Genomic DNA, 27,062 nt, shown 5'->3' on the forward strand with positions numbered 1-27,062 from the left:
TAGAGGTGTTATCCCACCCGAGTTATTAACGAGATTTATTTTTTGTGGCTGTGAAATCCTGTAACGGTATAAAAAAAGAAAGAATTACTGCATAGACGGATAACAAAAACAAATAAATTGGTCGATTCAGCGCGCGTTAAATAGGCGGTTTCAACGAAATTAAAACTACGGGGAGGGGGGGGGGCGGTTCTTCGTACGGAAGCACGACTTGTTCGCCATTATTCGCCAGCACGCTAAATTATTAATTCAACGACGCTAACCGTTGCAGGAAACCGGTGGCTCGGGCGAAAGGTTCAATTAAAGATACAATGCTCCTTTTGTGGCTATCGTTATTTACTTTTTACGCACACCGTCGGTTAACAATGCGAGCGTTGTAGCCAACGATGAAATTTCGCTAAGCAGCACACGTTAATGTATAAACCGTCCCTTCGCTTCAATTACTCTCGCAATTCGCCCGGTATTATTTCCTTTAATTTTCCTGCTACATGGGAATTCTTTCTACGAACGGGAAAATCGTAAAACTAAAAAGAGAAACGCGTCTAATTGTTGCGCGTTGAATGGAAACGAAGTATGTAATTGTATTAACCACCCCTCTGTTCGTTAATTTTACGCGAGAATGATACAAACTCTGCACGCGTTCGAAAAAGTTAATATTATTTTGCAAAATTCGGTTGTCGTTCAAATCTTGTCGACAAGAATTTTTCTTAAAATAAATCTGGAATTTTCGTAAACGATTTCGTTGGGAGATATTTCATCTTGAAAATTGTTTCTATTGAACGGAATGACGATCTAAATAAAAATTTAGTCCGGCTGCGTGGTCAATGGTATTAAACCGGGAAACGAGGTTGGAAGTCGCCCTTTGCCGCGGATGACAAACGCGATAGAAAGCCGCCTTAACGCGGCTGCGCGGCTAAGAAGTTTGCGGCACGACCTAAGGATTCAAACCTGCCTTCTTATTCTCATTCCGTTGTTATTACTTTGTTTCCTTTCTCCCCTCTTTCCGAGTAAATAACTCCTCGTCGTTTACTAACCCTACCCCCGAGTTTATAATGGAGATTATCTTATTTGCGTCGAGACTCGTTTCAGTCCGCGGAACGAAGTCCGAGTTTCTCCGCGGGGGAAAAAACCACCGGGAAAAACCTTGGCCGACGTAAAAGAGGGATGAAGAGAGTTTACGTCGACCGGAATAAAGAATGAAACGCCGGGGTGTATCTCGATTTCATGGATTCTCTTTTAATTCCACGTTACGTCCAAAAAATTATCGAAATCTCCTAGACTCCTTGTATCTATAATTTTGATATTATCATTTGAAATTACATCTTTCTAGAATATCTAGAAGAAAACGTTTGTATCATTAATTGAATTTCTTGCGGTACAACCGAGCAATCACCGAGTATCGATGTAACTAATAAATGGCGTCGAAAGTGTATTTGACTGTTGTAAAATAATAACATTTTCAACCCACGACAGATGGTAGCAAAGTGCAGATTGGCCCTCGGGCCAGAATGAGTTTAACATGTGTGTTCTAGAGTCATATTGCAATGTTACAATTCTGTCACGGGTACAAATAACCGTAGAGTTAATAATTCAAGATACGTCCGATCTTATCTACCGACATTTATCCTTTTCGATGCATTAATGTTGCAACAATAGCCAAACAGTGTACCATAGAAACGATATTCAGATTTTGACGAGCCATTTTTTTGCACGTTTAGATGCAACGAACGTGAGATTACAAATCTTCTGTGAGATGACGTCAACCAAATTTAATTCGACGTAAAAAGAACGCGGGTGTCCATTAATTAGTATTCTCTTCCTCGTGGCAAGTTTATACTTGCGTGACTAAAACATGTAGTTCTCAAAGTTTCGTAATAGGTTACAGCTGCGATTAACAGATTATTATTTTAAATACGTGTTCTTAAGTGAAATGTACAAAATTTTGCCAGCAACCCACACGATAATACCCAGACGTTCAACGAACAATAATTTAATTTAACCCCTCATTCACAATTATGGGACTACTCACTCGTCATCGAGTCTTATTAATATTAAAATCTATTCTTTTTCGACGAATTATTTGAAATTAAATCATACGTCAAGGGGTTAAATGACACAGTAAAATTGAGACCAATTTGAGTTATATTTACTTTTGACTCAATTATCAATTCGCCTCATGAAAAATTTGATATTAATTTCCTTTCAAACGCAAAAATAAAATCGCGACCGTGTTCCTCGATATACGTTCAGTTTATAGATTTTTTCGTGCATTTTATCGATGAGGTCGGAGCCTGTCGCTGCAAATTAACTACGCTTGTTTTCCTTGAAAATTAAAATACGACGTTTACCGGGGCAGTCGCGAAACGCGGGGTAAAAAATAAATCGAAACTTAATAAATCGACCGGTCGACGGTATCTTATCGATAATGGTTGGTAGCGACTCTATTCCGCTGTCGCCGGTTCAACGATACGCGCGGTTTATTAACGTGAGTTACAACCTCGGAAGAAGCTCGAGCAATTTAAATATGATAATTATGCGTCTCGCGCGGCATTAAAAGACTTAACGTGAGATTACGACCGCGGGTTGCTTCTCGTTGTAAATCTCGGAACCGTTCTTCTTCCTCGCGGCGGTAAAGTTCCCCGGGTCCTTTGCTCGCCATTTTTTTTTTCTGCGCCCGGTTAATCGTACCTAGGAAGAGGTAACAGTTACGCGACAGAGATTTCTTTTCTCCTTCGAGAACGGTGGATTTAAAGCTGACTTAAGCAAAGAAGCATACGCGAAGATATATGTATAATCGTAACTCCCCAACGAGAGACACATTTAACATTTTTATCGCGGAGTTGTCTTCATCGCGTAATCTAGATTAAATATTACAGCCCAATTCAAGGGACGAATGAGAATATATTCACGATGATTTGATATTTTAATTTATACGAGACTAGACTAATATTTTCGTATTAATTTGTCCGAAATATACGAAAATCTATTTACTCGCTCTGGACTCCTTGACATATAATTTAATTTCAAATAATTTTTTAAACACATAATATTCAATTTTGTTTATGTTCGTATAAGAAGTGACCACGAAAAAGATTTGTTTTGCAGATACCTGGTGAATGTAAAATTGTGTTAATTTTAATATATAAGTCTTGATGATGAGTAGCCTCATGGTTGTGAAAGTTGACAACTTGTCAGTCTCGTTATTGCACGACAATAGGTTAATTATCAATTATCCAATTTCATATAAAGCAGTGTGTTCTGCAAGTAACAATAAGACGTCAAACTTGACGCAAAGAAGATTGTTACGGGTCAACAATTTCTGATTTTGATTCGACGCGTTAGAATCTACACTAGAGTAGCGTAATTGTTCGTATGTGAAATTCACCTAACAGTGATGCAACGAGCTCCACCTTCGAAACACCGATGAAAAGAGAAAGGAACCGCCGGTACGCTAGAGCCGAAGTCTAGCAGCAGCCCACATTCCGAATTCATAAATCTCCCCTTCCCGTTCGCTAATTGATAATAGTAATTACACCTGCGTGTCGCTCAAACGGCTACGCGGCAGATTATACGTGCGCGTGTACCCGCCACGTCGTTATTTATCATCGTCGACTTAAGCTTCGCTCGAGGATTGAGTCCCTGAGCCGGCGCCGTTCGCCCAGCAGGAAGGCGGGCGGTTTCTCCTAGTGCACTAATAACATAGTGGCGACCTGATAATTAATAATGAAACAGCACGGGGGCAAAGGGAGGGAGAACGTGCCGGCCCTGTTACGCTGCTCTCGGGGCTCGCGGAGTGGGTGGACCGCCTTTCCGCGTAATTGCAAGGTGCAGGCTCTCTACGTGCGATTCGTCGACGAAATCGAACAACTAGGAACGCCGGGACGACTGGTGTGTGCACCGGCTGCATCGGGGGGAAGGAGTACCCGGAGAAAAGCTTTGCAACGGGGCGCGCTGGAAGGGCGATCGAGGCCACTATTGGTCAGTTTTGACGATTACAGTCCACTCCGACTATCGTTAGCGCGCAAATCAAACGCGTACTCGCTATACACGGTCCTCGAGAATCGAAAGTTGGCGGTACTACTTGCAGTTGATGGTATTCCGTACACTAGGAATGGGGATTCGCTGTAAATGGAAAGAAACTTTTGTTTGGGTGTGAATTTTTTTCGTTTATTCTTATCAAATATGTTGTTTATTACACACTGTGAGCTACCCACCCTTCTATTTATGAATTAGTGTTGTAGTTCTATTTACGTAGTTTCTTTTCTTATGAATTTTTTTTCATTCATTTTTATGAAATGTTTATTACATTACACACTGTGCTATCATCTTCTATTTATGAAGTGGTATTTTGTATTATACTTCTATATTTATGTAGTTTTTTTTCTTATGAATTTTTCCCATTTATTGTTACCAAATTTTGTTTATTACACTGTGGGCTACTCATCTTCTATTTACGAATTTTAATGTTATAGTTCTTAATTTACGTAGTTTCTTTTCTTATGAATTTTTTTTCATTCATTTTGATCAAGTGTTGTTTATCATACTGGGGGCTATCAAACCTTCAATTCACGAGTAGTTTTTTATCTTATACTTCATTTACGTAGTTTTTTTTTCTTATGAGTTCTTTCCATTTATTTTTATCAATTGTTGTTTATATTGCACTGTATTACTTCTATTTACAGTAATAGTATTTTTATTTGTTATATTAACCGGGTAAATATTGCCCAATTATAATATTGATGGAGAGAAAGAGAGGTATTTATAATATAAACACACAATGTACAAATCAACAATATACGTGTGTGTGTTTTTACGCCCCAAGCGGTAACCCATCCTGTACTGCACACGAACCCAATGACGCTGCACTTCGGTGACTGGATGAGAGCCAGTGTGTCCAACGCACCACGACCGTTGACAAGTTCTGTTTTTCATTTAAACCCTTAACACGTTCACTGTCAGATGAAAACCGTGTAATATTCCGCACAAGGTAAAATTTTGATTTTAGACCATTGTAAACTACATAACCTAAAATTTGTTTCAGTACTTATTTCCGTAACCTTGTTAAAATTCACAAATTCTATTCAAATTTATTTCCCTTAACGTCTTAACTTGAGAATTAATTTTTCTAGTATCATAATGGTAAACCCTGTCACCCATATATGGGTGACGTGGCAGTCAAAGTGTTAAATATCTCATTGTATGAAAAAAATTGATTTCTACCAGTTAATTTCGACAATATCTCTTGTAAAAAATACCCATGAAATATCGATATATTGAGTGGGAGTATGTTCGAGGTATATGTAGACAGTCTGTCTGGACCAAATGGCAGTAGAGAAGTATCAAATACTGATTTCTTATTACGCATGAAAAGTTTAAGAATAATAAATCAGCGAATAATAAAGGAACGACAGATTTAAATATGTTAAACAGGTCATTTATAAATATAATAGAAAAAGGCCAAGAATAAATCCCTCTGGTACACACAAAGTAACATCTATATCTCTACATAACGTATTACAAATTTTGACAAATCGAGTGCAACCCTTCAAATAATCACAGAAAAAGAAATATAAAAATGTATTTCGTAGGTCCCCTTCGACAAATAAACTCTCCTTCGAAGCCCAACCAGAAAACAATTAAATCAAAAAGAAATTTCCAATTGGAAAAAGTAAAAACCGATGATCGAGAGGATTATCATTCTTCGCTGAAGTCGATCCGGAATATTACGAACGACTAGCACCGTCCTGCACGACGTTACTTAGAAAACGATGCTTAAGGAAGTGGCATCGACGTTTCGTTTCTAATTATTGCCGCGTAATTAATGCGACGTAATTAAAATGGCATAACGACGCGAACAAATGGAGGCGAATCGGCCGGCGAGCCCGGCCGCAGCCGGTCGGACGTTCCGGGCCGTGTGTCGTTAGCGTGTCTCTCGTTTTTCTCGCGTAACGAACTCATTTATTTCCGCGCGGTAATGTACGACAATGCGGAGGTCGATCTACGACTCGCGCGGCCGCGAAACAAAGCGCGCGCTGCTTGGCAAACGAGCTGCGCGCCCGGGACCCCGAGGGGCGGCGAGTATTTCACCAGAATTTACGTTGCATTTCACGCTGCTAATACCACCGTGGTATAATTATAATTAGCGGGCTACGCCCTTCACACCGCCCCCTTCGGGACTTCGCGGCGGATACCTGCCCCGCGTATCCTTCACCTTGATATCCGGAGACCGGCCCCCGATGGCCGCGTTGCTCGATTTTGCGCCCGAGCATCCTCTTTCGATCCTTTGGACACCAGACTTCTGGCAAATCTGATTCCCGCGACTCCCATACGCCCTAATTTCCACGTTGACTCGTCCATTTATTAGGGATGGGCGTCTGGGCGTTGTTCGAAGCAACCCCGCGCTCTTGGAATTCACCGAAGAGCCGAGAGAAATTAATTTTCGAGTTCGGATGTTGAAGAAAATAAATCCAAATGCATGGGTATTGAATTTTAAAGAGGCTGAAGTGTAATAAATTCTATGACAAATTGTAATGGGAGATTCTAGAGGCCAAAATAAGATGAAAATCAAGAATAGCAATTTGTTGATTGACGTTTCGTTAAAAAGTTATTTACGTTTAAAGTTCCATACGGATCGGAAAATTTCTAGCCAAATTAAAAAATTTCAAATCATTCTGAAAAAATTATTTTTGGTTCCGGAAGTCAGTTGCAATCATTTTTGGTGAATAGACGTACCCCCGAAATCCTACGCACTTTCGAGAAAAAAATTCTTTACCGAGAATACAATGTCTGACCAGGAACATTCCACTGACGCTTTTCGTCGAAAAAAATAAATTTCTAATCATTCTAAAAAAAACATTTTCGGTTGCGGGGGTCAATTACAATCATTTTTGGCCAATAGACACACCCCCGAAATCCTACTCAGTTTCGAGATAAAAATTCATTACTGAAAAAATAATGTTTGACCAGGATTATTTTTACTGAAATGCGGTGAAAATGAAAAGTTTCAAATTGTTCTGAAAAAATTATTTTTAATTGCAGGGGTCAATTATAATCATTTTTGGTCAATAGACATACCCCTGAAATCCTACTCAATTTCGAGAAAAAATTCAATATATTTTGCGATAAAATGAAAAAATTTCAAACCGTTCTAAAAAAATTATTTTTAGTTGTAGGAGTCAATTACAATCATTTTTGGTGAATAGACAAACCCCCGAAATTCCACGCACTTTCGAGAAAAAAATTCTTTACCGAGAATACAATGTCTGACCAGGAATGAATGATTCCCCTGAAATTTCTTGCGTATGTTTAGAACATTATAACTCCTGAACGGATTGGATGATTTTAATGTTTCGAAATGTAAACAATGCGTATTAATGGGGGGTCCAGAGCTCCAGAAAAACAGACCGAAAAAATACATTGGATGCAAGGTCTGCTCGTATACCTCGTCTGTGGAGCAAACTACTATCTTTAAATGTTAATAACTTTTTAACGAAGCCTCAATCAACAAATTTATATTCTTGATTTTCGTCTTATTTTGACCTCCAGAATCTCCCATTAAAATTTTTCTCAGGGGTAGCCTATATACACTCGATATTTGACGATGTTTGAAGCAGTTTGACGAAGTTTGACGGTCCAAAAAATTGGGATACGCTAATTTCCAATTGTCTAAGAACAAAGTTTCGATTTCCATGGACAATTTGAAGGGTTTGGTTTCATTTGGTATCTGTTGGAAACAGAGGTACGCTCACCTGAGACGGAAACCGTTACCTGTTAACGGTTTATTGAATACCCATGCATACGACTGTACATATTATAATAGAAATGGATTGGAAACGGATTCGTTCGAGGTTTCGTGTTCTTCCTACGTCTCCGCGATTGGTCTGCCCGGTAAGGAAAGGTCGCCGGGGGTAAGGAAACGGTTCGAAGGGTGAACGGAGGAGAGAGTGACGGTTTATGGACCTGACCTGCGACGAAGCTCCGGGCCCCGTTCAGCGCCGTGTTTGCAAGCGATTTTAATGTATGTACTATCGGTTCCGAATACATGCGCCTTTGCGACGCAGGGGAACTCGATTCGAGCCACTGAACACCGAATTCCGGTAATACACAGGGTTCCGGAACCGATACACCCGATATTTGACGCAGTTTGAAGCTGTTTGACGATGTCTGACGGCCCAAAATCGGGTACCTTTACACGTCCATCACCATTTAAGATGCATTCAGAGAACAGTTTCTAGAAAAAGACGGGGTAGTTTCATAATTCTCCTAACTCAGACCTAACCCATTTATACTATCAGTGATGAGATTTACAAACTTTCTCAAATACTATGCACATATAATATCCTAATGACCTAACCCATTTATACTATCAATGGTGAGATACAAGCCTCCTCAAATATGTACACATCGAGAACAATTTTGAGAGAAAGACGAGCTTCCTGATTCTTTCTCCAAGTTCCAGGTTCGATATTATAATTAAAAACGATCGAATTAGGTTTTCGTTTTTAAGATATGAAGTATCGAAAATGTTTTGAACCTGAAAGATCCTACCGCGAAACACCATGGCGAAAGTTTAGCGCGCGAGACCCGAGATCCTATCCGCGACAGCCTATCAAAATATCGCGATCCGGAGATAGTCGCGGCTGGAAATCCCCGACAATCCCCGGCACCGATCACGCCCCGAGTCTCTGACCAAAGAATCTCAAATGGATCTTGATCCAGCGTCACGGAGGAGTAGGGGGGGTTTTGTACTTGCACATGCAAAGCAACCACCGTTTCACCTCTCTCCGTGTCCACCGGTCGGCGCGCCGCATCATGGAGTTCTATGGGCAGTGTTCTGGCACGGCATGACACCGGCCAATCGCGCAAAATTACGTGGAGAGCCAGTCGGGGGGGGATAAAGGGGGGGGAGGAGGAAAAAAGGAGGGAAAGGACGAGCAAGCGAAGAAACGGGGAAAGGAGACAGAGAGGGCAGATAGAGGGGGTGGGTGGTGGTCGGGGAGAGAGAATGGGAGACGAAAAAAGAGAAGAAAGAGGGAATGGTGCGCGTGCCTCGGGGCGAAGTCTTGGGCCTCGCGTGCCCAGGCATGGCCTCGTCTCACTCCTCGGTCTTCGCCGGTCAGAGGTCATCATCGAGCACGAGCCACCTTTGGGGTTCTCAACCTCCCTTCGGTGTTGCCGACGCCGATATAAAACTGCCTCATTAAAGGCGCTCGCAAATTCCGAGCGTGCCGCGAATCCGAGACGAGCTCGCTCGGATTTTATGGCGGTCTGGCGAACGCGAAACCGTCTTTTACCGATTCGACCTTTCCTTCATTTCTTTTTTTTTCCGCCCCGTTGGTCGGCTCGTGTCGCCGGGAACCGTCGCGTCGGTCTCTTTTGGCGAACTCTCGATGCTCTCTGGTCCGTTGCAGTGATAAGGATTCAACCCCTTAATACGTTGATTGGCTAGACCAAACTCAAATTCTCCAGGAAAACGAAACTTTGCTTTTGGTCTATTTAGTAACTAGGGTAAGCCACAATTTGTTATAAGACTTATTTTTACAGTTCATCATGTCACCTAACCCAGACCTAACCCAGACCAAACTGAAATTGTCCAGGAAAACGAAACTTTGTTTTCGGTATATTTGGAAACTAGTGTACCCACAATTTGTCACAGGACTTATTTTTGCAGTTCATTATGTCACTATATGTGGACACTCTCACTGAAACCTCTCATGGTTTTGTTTTTTAAGGGTTTTAGTAATTTCTTTAGTGTGTGTAACCCTCAACAGGGGCACAGTATTATTAAAATTCAGGAGTTCTATCTAAATCTATTTTCTCTAACATCTCTGAATTATTTTACTCAATGTTGATTTTTATCAAATTGATAAATGAAAATCAACTTTCTTTTAAAGCATTCGAAAAGTAATGAACTAATGAAGGATTACATATATTCGCAAATAATTACGTTGACATATATTATACAACATTAGTTTAACATCTAATTTTGAGAATTAATTTTTGTAACTCCTTAATGAAAAATTATGACACTTATGTGTGACACCCTTACTGAACCCTCTTATGGTTTTGCTTTTTAGGTTTCTTAAATTTATCTAGAGTATGTAGCTCTCAACAGGGTTATTATTAAAATTCAAAAGTCCTATTTAAATTTACTTTCTTCAACATCTAATCTTGAGAATTAATTCTTTTAACTCTATAGTGAGAAATCGTGTCATCCATATGTGTTAAAGTTTAGTTTTGCACTCCACTGGTGCCACTATAGCGTCAAACATAATACGTACCATGGTCAAGTTTCATTTATAATAACACAAATTCATTCTAAGAAATATATGAATAAAATTTAAATTCTAGGTATATTTATACATTACTTTACTTTTAGAAGTCACATCACAAAATTGCAATTGTTATTACTAGTTGTTCACATTAATAAAGACTCTCAAAGTGGAAAGGGTTAATACGAGAGAGTAAAATTGAAAAAAGGGTCCATTTGTACACTGGTCAAGGGATGCTCTAAACTTTTAGGTATCCTTCAGATATTAAAAAATTCATGTTCATAGTGTGATTTTGTGTAATTATTCTTGCCAAAGGCACAGGAGATAAATGTCGAATATTTTTGTCTGGACTACGAACCTGCAGAGTTTTATTAAAATCGACGCGTCACGCTTGAGCGACGTCCCTTATTAGTTAAAAATTTCTCCTCTGACGGATTGAACGTACTCTGTCTCTGTCAGCCACGTATCCACGGCGTGAAACGACTTAATTGAAATGTCGTGGGATACAAGGTGTACGATAAAAGTTGCCACGTATCGTATAAATTATTGCAATTAATAAATAAATTAAGTAAGATATTGGTATTCGAGTATCAGGCTATCCCCATTATTAAACCTCAAACATTTGCCTCTGAACTTTCTATTTACTTTGATATTAACGTTTCCATAAAATATTCTATAAAATCATCTAAAGACGTTTATGCATCCTATATTTTCTTATGTTTCAAGCTTCGTATTTCGAGATTCAGTCAATTCACTACCAAAGTTAACTTTTCTACAAATTTTCAGATCTGAACCCGAATTTCCCGCTTTCAAGGCGACTTATCAACATTTTTAGCGTCGATAAATATCTTGTTTACTATATGACTTTTAACGATATCTGCTCTTTAACTTGAATTCCTTATTTTAGAAGAGATACAGTAACTGCAATTGCTTCTAGGTGTGATTTCGATGCTATTAAATTCTTCAGACACAACGATGAGTACTCCCCCATTTGCTACATAATCCTTGGTCCTATTGAATGGATCCTTTAAGCTCTGTGTGGTGGTGTTTTTTAAAATTTGTTTCCTCTAAGCAGAGGATAGTTGACAACCTTTCTTCTTAGAATCGAAACGAGTTCTTCGAGCGAGCAAAACGCGACACCCCTGACGCATCCTGAACCGTCTTCGCGATCAAACCGCCATGGCGGACGCAGACAACGGCCGTTCCGCAGGTCGACACCGGGGAACGGGATTTTTCTAAGCCAATACGACGGCTTGTAATCACGTTAAGTGGCCTCTTCGCGTTTAATGCCGTAAACACCGTTCAGGCTGGAAGTTGTTTGCGATCGAGAAACGAGCGCGCATTAAGGCAGAAGTATGCATCGCGACGGGGGACGCCCGTCGGAGCTTTTCCGTGGAACTTAACGGGAAGGGTCTTAAATCATACGCTTAAACCGATCATTACAGGAATGTCCTGAATCAGTTACGTTTTTAACGGAGTGGTAGCGGAGGGGGGATATTTATTACCGTCGGCTGGGTGGATCCGCGCCCTTCGTTCTCCGCCGCCCACCCCCTTTTCGACCGGTCAATTAGTCGGCTAAACATACGACGCCGTACGAAACCGGTTTCCGCGCCGAATTTTCGTCCCGGGGCTAATTATTTTCCGCCTCTGGTTCCCGGTGTGAGTTAGAACGGGTGCAATCGACGCACGGAACGCACGGCTACGAGCACGAAACTGGACTTAGAGTGTATTATCCAAGGAGTATGTAAATATTTGCAAATACGGGGTCATACGTTTAGTTTTAGGCCAGTGGTTCCCCAGGTCTTTTCAGATCTGGATGTGTATTAGATACTACTGTGTAATAAACAGACTTCGGTGGTGAAAAAGTTAAACACTGCAAGGAAACAATGCCTGTGTAATAGAAAAGTTATTGTTGACCCAGGCACCTACGTATGTGCAGCTGAAATTAGATGGTTCTGGAGATCTAATTTAGTTGGTGTTCTGGTAGTACTCTACGTGTCAATTAGGTTTGCAAGGAAACAATGTCTGTGTAATAGAAAAGTTATTGTTGACCTAGGTACCCATGTATGTGCAGTTGGAATTAGATGATTCTGGGGATCTGATTTAGCAGGTGTTCTAGTAGTACTCTAGGTGACAATTAGGTTTGCAAGGAAACAATGTCTGTGTAATAGAAAAGTTATTATTGACCTAGGTACCTACGACTGTACAGTTAGAATTAGATGGTTCTGGGGATCTGATTTAGCAGGTGTTCTTGTAGTATTTTAGATGTCAATTAGGTTTGCAAGGATACAGGTGTAATAGAAAAGTTATTGTTGACCTAGGTACCTACAACTGTAGCTAAAATTAGATGGTTCTGGGGATCTGTTTTAGTAGGTATTCTGGTAGTACTCTAAGTGTTAATTAGGATGGAAGACTCAATTTGGAATAAAATATACTGTACACTAATGTTGGACTCAAAAGGAGATAAATTCTAGCAATAAATAATAAACTAACAGACTAGAACATCGATTAGTCCAACTGGTTAAGCCTGCAGGGGTTGATGTGCTCCAAAAACAAATTGTTCACTTTTCTGGGATACATCCATCGACGAGAGTCTAGTAATTTTTATCGTTTGCACGTTGGTAATTCCGCGGAGATGCCCGTCGTGATTTGTCACTATGCTCCCGCGGTAATTCAGGAAACGTAGGTAATGGCAGAGATCTATATATGGTCAGTTAGGGAGGCTCATTGGATACAATCGCAGAAGTCGGTAAAACGGGTCGGTAAGCAAGATATCTGTCGACAGTTAAACGGGTAACGAGCGATTCCATTCCGTGTTTCCTCAGCAGATGGTCCCAGCATGTGTTGCTGCCTGCAAACGCGCAATTTACAAAATACTGACTATTTATGTTCGAATCAAATCAATATTAAGTTCTATATTACTGTTCCAGATATTTGTTCAATTTCCTCTTATAATACTTTCACTTTTGCATCGAACACCTGATAATTTTCAATTTACAAACTTGATGACAAAGATTCTATTGTAGGTCATAGATTATATTGTATTTATTTTTAACCAAGATATACGATGGAAAATAGGAGTTCTTTCGCTTTTCATCGGCTTCCTCGTCGATTTTTGCGAAGTAGCCGACAAACACAAAGGACGCAATTACGGGGGTCGATTCACCGTCGTCCTGGATCGCGTCGGATCGCGCGTTGCGCGCCGCCTTGAATATGCAAGCTCACCGTAGAACGACCAATTGTCGACGGCGATATCGTGACGGATAGCTTTTGAGATTTACGCGAAGATAAAGACCCGTCCCCTTTCTTTCGCGGAACGAAGAAACGGCTGAAGACATTTTCTTACCGTTAGCCCCGATGTTATCTCTTTATTGATAGAGTCCGCGAGGGGCGAGGAATTTTTAATTAGCTCGGTGCGTCTCGATTAAATCTTGTCGAGTAATTATGAACCGGCATCGTGACGCGCGGGGCACCCGAAACACATTCCTCGTCCTGCGTTTTCAATTGTGACCGAAATTCGACGGGTTTTTTTCTCCATTAAGTACACTTCTGTTCAAAAGTTCCAACCACCGTCGATTTTCCAAATAAATTTAACAATAAAATTAATTCGAACGAAGAATAGTTACTTTTTAAAAATTTATTTCACTTATTCTGGCACGATACATATAATGCAACATCTGCAACGAAATATTATTACAAATTATTATTTCGATGGCGATCGATTAAGCGAGCGAATTTTAACAGGTTCGTATAAATTTAATTGCAACGGGACTTATTCAACAGTCGGAATAGCATTTTAAAACGAAATACGAAAGTATCGAAATCAACGCAAGCGCTTAAAGTTTTATGGGGACAAGACGAGCAGACCTTTCGTTATTAGCGAGGCTACGAGATAAAAATCACCAAACGGAGTTCGCTTTTAATTAATCGGAATCGCATCGATTACTTTCACTTAGGGTTCCCTCTAGCAATTATTTTTTATATAAGCGCAATAACGAGTTCTGTTATGTATTGTATTCTCGATTGAGCGATAAACGGTACAATTTCGCTAAGAACAGCGTCCTCCCAACCATTTCTGTTTCGTTTGTTGCACGTTTCACGTTACCATTATTCTCTAAAAATCGTTTTCCTCGATCTTAGTATTCTACAGTGATTTAAAATTCAAATTAAGTAAATTTTTCATTTTGTAGAATGGAATTATTTATCCACATTTTTGCAGAATTAATAGATCGTATATGTACGAATTTTATATGGTTAATAATATATATAGAAAATTGATTATTTTATAGTATAAGTGTTTTTTTATTTACTATTTTCAATAGAAATGTGTAATTTTTTAATATTTGATGTTACTCGTTTCGAAGGGAGATGAGAGGCAGGTTCGTCGAACGAAAGGGGGCGAAATAAAGTATTATAGCTTAACGAGTGTTATAATTTTCTTGGTCGATCAAAGTCTGAATGGAGACGCAAGCGCGAGGCTGTCAGATGCGATGCATCGCGGACACGCATCCCTCAAGCTGATATCAGTCGTAATTAAAGAGCCTTGATTTGCAATTAAGGGGTCCGCCATTAATGATTCTTAACGACCTTTGACGCCAGGTCGGATAATTAACGTGTCTTGACTCGTGGTTCAAGATTTATGATCTCTTCTTACGTACCGATTCATGGCAGAAGAATACGATGTACGCTCTTTATTTTCACTTTATTCCGAATCAAATACAAGTCATACCGAAATCTTTCACAATAACAATATCTCTTTTTTCGATTTAAATTATCAAACACTATAATATATTCAAAGTCCCGGATTCATGGCGGAAGAATACGATGTACGCTCTTTATCTTCACTTTTCATCTTTTTTTCGATTTAAATTACCACACGCAAGTACAGGTTACCCTCCTATAACACGGTAGATAGGTTCCTAGAAAATACCGTGTTACATGAGACCCAACGCCAGTACAAAAAGGCGGGTTACGTTCCGAAAACTTATTAAAAACAATCACTTTTTTTGTAATTCTAAAATTATAAATATATACATAACACAGAACAAAAAAAACAAAGAATATTATTTTAATTTAAAACAACCTTAATTTAACAAATTATAATTTGTTTATATATTAATAATAATTTATAATAAAAATAATAATAATTAATTTGATTAATTTATAATAATTAATAATTAAAAAATTATAATAATGAATAATAATTACAATAATTTTTTTTGTAATTCTAATATTATAAATATATGCATAACACAAAACAAAAAAAAACAAAAAATATTATTTTAATCTAACACAACCTTAATATAATAAATTATAATTTGTTTATATATTTTCATGTAAAACTATAGTTCATTATTTTAAGGTAATTTAATTTTTAAATATGTTAAGCAAAAATCATGTTATCCAGTACTGTGGAACTACAATGTAATACAAAGGTTTTCACAATTTTCTTATCGTGTTAGAACGAAACCGTGTAATAGGATACCGTGTTGTAGAAGGACTACCTATACAGGGTATTCGGCCACCTCTAGCAAAAATTTTAATGAGCGATAGTAGAGGCCAAAATAAGACGAAAATCAAGAATACTAATTTGTTGATGGAAGCTTCGTTAAAAAGTTATTAACAATTAAATTCAAAAATTTTAAATCGTTCTGGAAAAATTATTTTCGGTTGCGGGGGTCAACTGCAATTATTTTTGGTAAGTACACATACCTCCGAAATCCTATCTACTTTCGAGAAAAAAAATCGAGTAGGTGCTGAAATTTTTCGGCGAAAAAAAATTTTTCAAATCGTTCTAAAAAAATTATTTTCCGTTGCGGGGGTCAATTACAATCAGTTTTTGTCATTAGACATACCCACGAAATCCTGCCCACTTTCGAGAAAAAAAATAGAGAAGGTGACTAATTATTCGAGAAAATTAAAAAATTGCAAATCGTTGTGGAAAAATTATTTTCGGTTGTAGGGTTCAATTACAGTCATTTTTGGTGAATAGACATACCCCCGAAATCTTGCGCATTTTCGAGAAAAAAATTCAGTAAGGGCGGCACTTTAAACGTTAATAACTTTTTAACGAAGCTTCCATCAACAAATTGGTATTCTTGATTTTCGTCTTATTTTGGCCTCTACTATCGCTCATTAAAATTTTTGCTAGAGGTGGCCGAACACCCTGTATATTCAAAGTATTTCGTAGTTTTTTTATTTTCAACAACGTAGAATCGTCGAAAGATGGAGGATCCAACTTTGTTAGGTTGGATCGAGAATATCGAAAATTTTTTAAGTTCGATTTCACTGGCACCGTACGATCGACAGAAAAACGACGCTAGATAAATGAATCCTGTCTCCCGGTGCCTACGATCGCGATCTCTTTTTTGCATTGTCACTTCTGTCGTCGTGCGACGATCTCAAAAGGAATATGGGCGATCGAATATCTCACGCGGCGTGTCAGCCGGTTAGAAAGTCCGCCGTGGCTCGATCCTCGAAAATGTCCCTCATGTATTAATCATCCGTACGGTCGCGCGATTCTCTAACGACGTTGTTCGATTTCAATGAGCTCGCGTTCACATGCGGATAACAAATAACGCGGCGGCTATAACCAGCGGAGCTTTCGTCCGTCTCGTCCGCGGAACAAGTTTCTAGTTTAATGTCTACGGAGTCGTTGATAAACAAGTTTCTCGAGAGCTCGATAACGTGAACGTACGGGCAACTTTTGTCGTGGCGATTTATTTGCTCGCTAGTTGAAACGTCTATGTCATCCGCCGGCTTTGTTTTTCATTAACTGGGATGATTTCACCGGTTGACATTCGTCGGTTCGAAAAATATTTTTAACGAACCTTGAATATCATCTTGCTTTGTATCTCTATATATTATAATAAAAAATTTGCTTCTAAATCTTTTATAAATATTAATATGATAAAATTCATGTATCTTGGCAATAATTTATCTGATGTATATTCTTTCTTAAGAACTGAGATATTTTTGGTTTTTGGGAAAGTAAATTTCAGTCAAAACAATTTTTATTCGTTTATTTTTCTGAACTGCATCATATATATATTATTTCCCAAATGTTTGTCTAATATGAATTAAACAGCCACGTCGAAAGACAAGATATTCAAAATCCACAGAATTAACAGAAAATACCAAGGATTGCTCGTTTATTTTTTGTTTTCTGAATATAATACGGAGATGTTGAAGATACGAATGCAAAATACGCACGCGTTAATAGCGAGAAAAAAGCACCGTAAAAGCGGTGGAGAGGCGAAACGCGGATAAAATTCTGTTTTAATAAGATACTTGGAGGGTTCCTTTTATTATTTAAGAAAGAAAAAGGATGAGATTTGGCGCGATCGTTACGATCCCGAGAGGAACGAGAGTAAGGAAAGTGGCTCGATGGCGCGGCACGCGGTTGAAATTAAAAGCCTCGCGAGGAACGAGATTCGCGCGGGGCACGAAACGGCGTAATTTGCTCACGTGTCCTGTGTCATTGACGACCAACCCTGATCATCGCGGTCCGGTAATGCACGGTAAATTCTGAACGATTATCTACGTGCCTGACCGACCTTAAAATTGACTAATGTACGAGAAGTGTCGGTCATGCGAGCCTGCTCGAGGCTACGCTGCAGGAACGCGCGTCGTCGACGGTTGTTGCAACAATACCCGGATAACTGTTAATTCCTTCGTGCCTGCGGGTAATCGTTTATTTTTTCTAAAATCTCTTCTCTCGCAAATATAATAAAATATGAAGACAAATTAAGGAATCGCAGATTGAAACCCTCTGTGAATTCTATTTTGATGTATTTTATTTTATCTTTCAGAAAAGAAATTATTTTTTATTATTCACTTAGTTATTTATACATTAATTTAAGCTTGACAATTAACACTTCGACAACATCTATATGTAGGTGGTACAAAATTAATTTCCACGGTGAGATGTTGCAGAAAATGCATAGGACTCGTTTTAATGGGGTTACAAAAATAAATACTCGTATAAGTTTTGAGTTGTGTAATTTCCAACTGCTTTAATATAAAATGGTGGTAATCAGCGAGTAGGAGTATTAGACGTCTTTGTATGAAAATGAATGAAACACCAAAATGCATCTCCTTGAAGAATAAACAAATTTTCTGGTAGAATTTATCTTGGAATACATTCAACGAGAAACTTGTAAACATGAAGAATTTCTCCTTTAAAGAATGTAAATTACAAATTTAAGAACTTCATCAGCATTGCAAAGCATACAATTCTATACTCTTATCTTATGGTTTCTAATGATTGATAATAAAAGAAATGGATGCAAAAGATGGCAGTTTGAGCGAAATATAGGGGACAGAATGTAATGGTGAGTGTCGGTGGGACGCGACCTCGCTAATACGTCGATAATCTCTGAAGGCAGAGACGGATAATCCGAAGCGGTGATTTCATCGCGTGTACGCACGTTCCGTCAACGATCGTCTCGCACGATTGTCCCGACGATTACCGATTTACTCATTTTTTGCGACGTCCGACACGATTTCCCCGACCGGACGTTCCAGTGCGAAGCAGAATGCAGCCGCAAAGTGAAATGATAGGGGTGAAATTGAGGGGATGGCGGAACGTACGCGCGCGTGTCGTAGAAACCAGAATTCCTCGCTAAACTTTCGAAGGAATTTGATATCTTTGGCCCCGGTATTTCCAGTTTGCTTTCCACCCTTTGAAACTTGCAACAATTTCACACATTTTACATTTTTCCAGCTTTTCTACGAATTATTCTAGGCCTTACAACGTTTGTTAGTTAATTGTTGTGACGTTTGTAGTTATACAATTGTTCGTCAACCCTTATGAGTCTGACTCGTTTGTATGAAATTGCATAATAAGAAGCCTTACTAATTGTGAAGTCTATTATATTAAAATTTATATATTTACGTATGACCTGTGTTACCGTCGTTCAAATTAATATACAGTGTTTTTTATTTATTTATTTATTTAGTGTTTTTTATCATGGTATTTGCAGTTATGCACCCTCTTTGTATATTAACCTCTAGCTATAACAAATGAGTCTGACTCGTTTGTATAAAGTTATAATAACGAACCTTACTCATTGTGAAATCTATTATATTAAAATTTATATATTTTCGTATGATCTGTGTTAGCATCGATCAAATTGATATATAATATTTTTTATTTAATTGTTGTAGCATTTCCAGTTATGCATCCTCATTGAATATGAACCTCTAGCTATAACAAATGAATCTGACTCGTTTGTATAAAGTTATAATGAATCTTACTTATTCTGAAATCTATTATATTAAAATTCACATATTTTTGTATGATTTGTGTTGACATGTTTCAAATTGATATGCAACGCTTTTTATTTAATTATTGTGGCACTTGCAGTTATGCACCCTCATTGTACATTAACCCCTAGCTATAAAAAATGAGTCTGACTCGTTTGTATAAAGTTATAATAAGGAATTATATTAAAATTCATATATTTTTGTATGATTTGTGTTGACATGTTCCAAATTGATATACAACGCTTTTTATTTAATTATTGTGGCACTTGCAGTTACGCACTCTCGTTGAATATTAACCCCTGGTTATACAAAATGAGTCTGATTCATTAATATAAAATTGCATAATAACAAACCTCACTCACTGGTGAAGTCTACTATATCAAAAACCACACATAATGATAGAATTCTAGCAACCATTTGTTTTTAGTATTTTTTTCATTAATATCATTTCAACTTTTCTTCAGCATTTTCCACGAGTCTTTCTTCGATTTTAACTTCACAAAGATGGAATAAAATCTTCTTCAAACTCGAACAAACTCGCGAATAACGAATAAATATGCCTGGATGTCGGTTTAAACCATTTCTTCATAGATTCTAATGTATAAATTTACAAAAAAAATCTACGAATCTTGAATTTTCTTGAATAGACTGTCCCCAACTCAGTTTTTTCGAACATGAACGAAACTTTGAGACGTTTGAACGCAAGAAAGACGAAACTCGTTCGGAGATCGTTAGCCTAGGGGCGGTGACCCACAGTTTAAGAAGTTTTGTTCTTGCACGACCTATCTATCGGAACCTTGAGAGCCGATAGAGCCTCGAACGACTCCGACGACCGAGCGACGAGGACGCCGCGAGGAGGCAGAAGAACAATTCGAAAAAACGGACTCTTTCACCTCTCATCCTCTCGGAGGCGAGATTCCGCTCGGCTCGCGCTCGTTTGGTCCAGCCAGGTCAACGCCCCAGTGACCAACGCACCTTGTTCCTTCGTTCATAACGCGTACGCGTGCGTTCGCAGCGCGTGTGTGCGCGCGCGTTGCGTGTCCGCGGCGGCATCTCGCGCGAGCGTGCCGACTGCGTGTCGGTGCGTAAGCAACAGCGATCTAGGGCAAACGGGTTCGTACGTTAGAGCCGCGACTTTTTCCCAGTCTGCTCTAGCGATATCCAGCGATCGAAAAAATTCGCGGGGAAAAGAACGGAGCCGGTGTACGGGCGACTGTTCGGCGGAAGCGACCAAGCCCAACCTCGTGAAAGTTGCTCGTTTCGCATCCCGCGGACTATCCGTGTTGGGCATTATTAACTAGATTTGAGCCCAAAGTTCGTCACCACGAAAAATCCACCGTGCTTAATAAATAAACTTCTATTTGATCCTTCAGATTTCCTCCTTCGATATTTATACTATGCATCAAAAATTTAAGGGATGATTCTGAACTGTCGAGAACAGTAGTTTGTTAATTGAGGCTTGATAATTAAAATTACACTAGGACATTCAAGCATCCAAAGCCATTTGCAAAAGCTGAAGATTGAATCTGTAGTATTTGTTCATTAGTTTGCGTGAGTTTGACTAAGTTTGATGGAGATTTTGTTCAAACTTCTGATATGATAGCACTATATCACAAATGATTATCGAAACAAACTTACATTTATGCCTCCAAATTTGTATTTGTCTCAAACACAATCAAATACAAACACACAATTAAAATTACACGTTCCATTTACACTAAGAGTAACGAAACAAACATGGCGTTAGAATTGGAAAAGGAGCATTGGAGACATTTTCTTGTTTGATCCTGTATGAAAGCCCACGATTGTGTCGATATTAAAAACAAACGAATTGTCAAACAACAATCATTTAAAATAATGTTTGTATTACGAAACAAATAATATTTCATAGAAATTAATTTCATTTTAATTCATGATTGTGTCGCTCAAGATTAAATTTGTAATATTTGTCCATTAGTTTGCGTGAGTTTGACCAAGTATGAAGGAGATTTTGTTCAATCTTCTTCTGATATGATAGCACTATATCACAAATGATTATCGAAACAAACTTACATTTATGCCTCCAAATTTGTATTTGTCTCAAACACAATCAAATACAAACACACAATTTAAATTACACGTTCCATTTACACTAAGAGTAACGAAACAAACATGGCGTTAGAATTGGAAAAGGAGCATTGGAGACATTTTCTTGTTTGATCCTGTATGAAAGCCCACGATTGTGTCGATATTAAAAACAGACGAATGATCAAACAACAATCATTTAAAATAATGTTTGTATTACGAAACAAATAATATTTCATACAAATTAATTTCATTTTAATTCATGATTGTGTCGCTCAAGATTAAATTTGTAATATTTGTCCATTAGTTTGCGTGAGTTTGACCAAGTATGAAGGAGATTTTGTTCAATCTTCTTCTGATATGATAGCACTATATCACAAATGATTATCGAAACAAACTTACATTTATGCCTCCAAATTTGTATTTGTCTCAAACACAATCAAATACAAACACACAATTTAAATTACACGTTCCATTTACACTAAGAGTAACGAAACAAACATGGCGTTAGAATTGGAAAAGGAGCATTGGAGACATTTTCTTGTTTGATCCTGTATGAAAGCCCACGATTGTGTCGATATTAAAAACAGACGAATGATCAAACAACAATCATTTAAAATAATGTTTGTATTACGAAACAAATAATATTTCGTACAAATAAACTTCATTTTAATTCATGATCTGAAATTTGTTCACAACGTAGAAACATGTCAGATATTAGGTCGTTCCATAAGTTCGTGCCGTTCGATATTCCGAAATTGACGAAGATAAAATTTGTAATTTAATAGAAAACAAAGAAAATTTGTCAGTTGAGGGGACTTATGAAATTTCAAACATAGTAAGTTAGTTAGTTTGTAAGTTAGTTAGTTAGTTTGCAGTTAGTTAGTTAGATTGTCAGTTAGTTAGTTGTTTGCAGTTAGTTAGTTAGTTTGTCAGTTAGTTAGTTAGTTTGCAGTTATTAGTTAGTTTGTCAGTTAGTTAGTTAGTTTGCAGTTAGTTAGTTAGTTTGCAGTTAGTTAGTTAGTTTGTCAGTTAGTTAGTTAGTTTCTTAACATCATCAATTCATAAAAATTTGAAAGAAATAGACATTATATCAAAGTTCGAAGTTTGGAATCCACACTAGCTCATGGAACAAAATTTTCTTGATTGTGCTAGAGCCTGGTTGCATGAATATTTTTGTTAGCACATAATAAAACCGAACTTTATAAGAAGGTTTATCAGTGGGTAAACAATATGAAAATGTCAACGTTTTAATGAAAAACATTGAACTACATTTAAAAAAAAATCAAACAAGTTTTCTAGGAACGATACAATGGCTTTGCCAAACGAAGGGGAGGGAGTTGTCGAACGAGAAGAGGTTTAATATTTTTATAAAATCCCATTATATGTTTAAAATATTACTTCAAGTTGCAGTAGTAACCTCGGCACGAACATATGGGATGACCTAATAAATGAGCCGTTTATTTTGAAAGTGGCCTAAGTCCATTTATCTTCAAATCAAGATATTTAAGGGTTTGCGTTTCAATGAATTTAAAAATATACGTATAGGATACTAATGAGTCATACTGCTTAAGTGTATCTAAGGGTGTTAAATTTATAGTTCCTATTAAAATACTGGCAATTATTAAATGAATAATATGCGTTTTCTTATCAAGAATGGAGTTAGGCCACTTTCAAAATTAACAACCAGATTCATTATAAAATTTTAAGGTGCCCAAGTCCATTCAACATAATTTACGATGCTTCAAATTGAAAAACACTATAATGAATTTATTTTACATATCTTTAAAACTCCAATTTCTTGGCGAACCTTTTCCGTTTGTTGAACGTCTTCGTTCCACAATTTTACGCTCGACAGCTTCGTAAAGCAATACATTTTGTTTGTTAAAATCTCCCAAACCCCAAAACTTCTCAAAAATATTCTTTCTTTCTTCTTCATCGTAATTTTTTGTGCAAGCATTCCGACAACGGCAATCTTTGTTTTCGAAAATTTTTTCCAATACAATATTTCCGGTTTGAGTACAATATCTTTTTCTTGAATTCCGTTTAATCTTTCGCACTTTTTGGATGTATGATTCATCAATCTTTTCTCCATTGTTATTCGTATCTTCATCCCCTGAAGACGAATATTGTTCTATAATTCTGTTTCTTTTTCGATTTTTGTTTAAATCATTAGTTACTATTTCTTCTTCACTATCTGAACTAAATAGTCTTGTTCTGTTCTTCCCTATGGGTGAAATAATTAATTAAAATTACCTTCATCACTGCTTTCCGACATTATCAATAGTAAATATCTTGATTTAAGTATAAATGGAGTTAGGCCATTTTCAAACTACACGGTTCAATTACTGAACTAACTCTGAAAACTTATGTATCAAGAATTATCGTATTTGCCCGGAATATAAGCAACCTGAAATGCTTTACTGATGAATAACCTGAAGTTGTACATGTAACCATGGTAACCGGAAAAAAATTGAAAAATGGAGTTAGGCCACTTTCAAAATAAACGGCTCAAATATCCATTGCAGCTATCGTAATTTACTAGCAACGTAGCGTTTTAATTCGTTTATATTTATCGAACGCGAAACGACGGGAGACGCGGCGAGGAATATTATTTTCACCCGAACGAAAAAGAATCAGCAGCGAGGAAGTTAAAAGGCGCCCGACAATTCCAGCCCGCATTTAACGCGCGCTGGCCCTTTGAAAAGTCTCGGTTTCTTCGCCGCGCTGACCCAAATTCTACACGGACCGAAACCCGCGGAGTCACACAATCGGGCACTTAATAAACTTTTAAAAGCCGTCTATTACGTTCCACTATAATCAGGCATCGGTTCCGTGCGCTTAACGCTTTTTCGATTCGGACGGAGGTAGTAATTACGTCATCTGGGCTTGCCACGATAACGATTACAACGTTCCGGTAACGTTGCCAGCCTGAAAGCTCGGACACTCGAGGTCACGCTCGAATCCGAAAACTTTTTAATGGCCTCGAAAACTAGCGAGAAATGAGAATTTCATCGTTTGATTTCCAAGCTCTATTCTTTGGCCATTCACGATCGAGTTTCCTCAAAGAAATCTTATCGATTAATTAAAAAGGCCAACAACTCGACGATTCAAAGACTCGATCGGAAAATAATTTACAGATTCTGCACCTGCCCCGGTTCGGGGTACGTCTTTTTCTTCCTCGCCTCTGCCATTAATTCCATTAACCACGGATCGTATGAATTTATTTAATGAGCGCGACGTAACAATGCCGGCGTTGTGGAATCGCATTATCGAAGAATGCGCCGTGTCTGCTACACGTTCGACCGGCGGTCTTCTTCTTTTCTTTTCCTGTGTACGGTTATTCATGCAGGATTACGTTATGAACGATCAATGCAGCTCCTCCGTTCTTTGATGCGTCAGCGTGCTCATTTCCGTGGCTCGCGATGGCCGATACAAACAGCGTGATCGTTGAATTTGTCAAGAGATTACTCGCCGGGGGTTTTCGTGTATCCATAATGGCCGTTTGTTGGCACCTTGGTGGGCGTTGCGATTAACTTTTGGCTCTAATCTACACTGTAATGGCGATGAATGAAAAGAAATTTGTTTATTATGAGACTTTTTCGTTTGTTTTTATTATGCATCGTTCGTTAATAAGTGTACTTCTTGTACTTACGAAGTAATTTTGTGTTATACTTCTATTTATGTAATTTTGTTTCGTATTAATTTTTCCCCCCATTCATTTTTATCAAATATTGTTTTTATTACACTGTCGGTTATTTCTATTTACTAGTTTTTTTGTTTTTTAAATATTAACGGAGTTAGTAATGTTCAATTACAAAATCGATAGAAAGGTGTAGTATAAAACAATATACAATAGTAATAATGCCAACAATATCGGTGGTGTTCCAGAGTGGTCACTCATCTTAGTCTGGTCGTGGCCAATGCAGCTTAACTTCGATGATCACACGAGAAATCATGTGTTCTACGTGCCACGACCATTGACATCTTTTATTTTTAATTTATAGAATATGTTGTAGGAATACGAGTGGGAGTAAGAGAGACAAGTATAGAAGTATAGAACTACTGACAAGTATAGTGTATTTATTTGTACCAAAGAAATTAAAACAATAGACACGTGAAGAAATGTATAATGCAATGGAAATAAGTGTTTATTCTCTTATAGAAAATTACGAAAAATTTTCAAAAACTCAGTCGAGTAAATTTTTTACAAGTTTCGATAATTCTAATGTTAATAATCGAGGAGTTTGCCTATCAAAATCGTGCGTCGAAATATTTAAAATATAAATTTTAAGAAATATCCAAAAATCCAGACTTTTATATTTCACTAATCAAGCCAGAAGAACTTGAATTGTATATAAATATACCTGGAAGATTTTATTTAAAAAAAATTCGTAATTCTTATTTTGATCCGAAACGCACCATTTTTAAAGCTCTCGGACTTCTGCATCGCGTGTGTTTGGCTCAGATATCGCGGCAATAGCGCCTGTTAGAGAAGAAAAACTATTTAAATGGTTCTTCGGGGAGAAAAACGTGGTCGACAGAGATATCACAATCGTTACAATCGCGTTTTATGGCTGCGTAAATTACGGTTCGCGGGTTTTTCGCGTCCGCGTCGGCGCGCCGTGCAAAAAGTCCCATTTTGCTCGGGCTTTCCTCGCGTTTCTGGGCCGCGAGGTCGTGAAAATATCCAACCGACCGTTCCGTAAGATAAGCAACTCGTATTACATGTACGGACTTCGGTGTATTCACTTTCGATGGCTGCGCGAACTGGAGCGTGCCGGGGGACACGCTGCATCCTTGTTTATTGCTCGCGGTTTAGCCGCGAATTCCTGACCACACCGCGCGCGTTTCGTTCAGCTCGAGAATCGGTACCGAGGAACGTTGCTGACTATCGAAATCGGGAGATCTTTGAACCCCGCGTTGCAACCAAAAACCGCGAACCGTAGGTGCTCGATCGTCCAGCCAAGATATCCTTGACTTTCGCAGCAAATATTTGGGTCTCGTTGTTTAGCACGGTGAAACCTCGATAGATGCAAGGAAACGGGGCTGACAATCTCTGCAATTATCGAGGTAACCAATCCAGTATCTAGGAGTCCCACTTACGAAACGTATTTCCATTATCTATGGTTCATGGTTGACCTCTTCTGTAATTGTCGTCACATTCCTTGCTAACCGAACTTCTTTTACACTCGTCGGAATTGCATTTATCGAGGCTCTACAGGGTATTTTCATCCGTTTTGTTGGTAACAATTGCTTTCTTTAACCTCTAGCATAGACGCTCTTAATCGAGAGAGGTCTTTAGTATCTTAAGATTTTGTCATTGTTATATTAGTTGTTATTACAGTGTATTTGTTTCGATATTTGTCTTGATTGTGGCTTTTAACTGTAAGGAATGTTTATTTATTCATTCGAGTTTTCAACTCTTTTTACAATGTATAGTAGGGATAATTATTTAGTTAC

The sequence above is a fragment of the Colletes gigas genome, unplaced genomic scaffold (genome assembly GCF_013123115.1).
Source record: "Colletes gigas isolate AHSC1104 unplaced genomic scaffold, ASM1312311v1 Colletes_gigas_Sc00024, whole genome shotgun sequence".
NCBI lineage: Eukaryota > Metazoa > Arthropoda > Insecta > Hymenoptera > Colletidae > Colletes > Colletes gigas.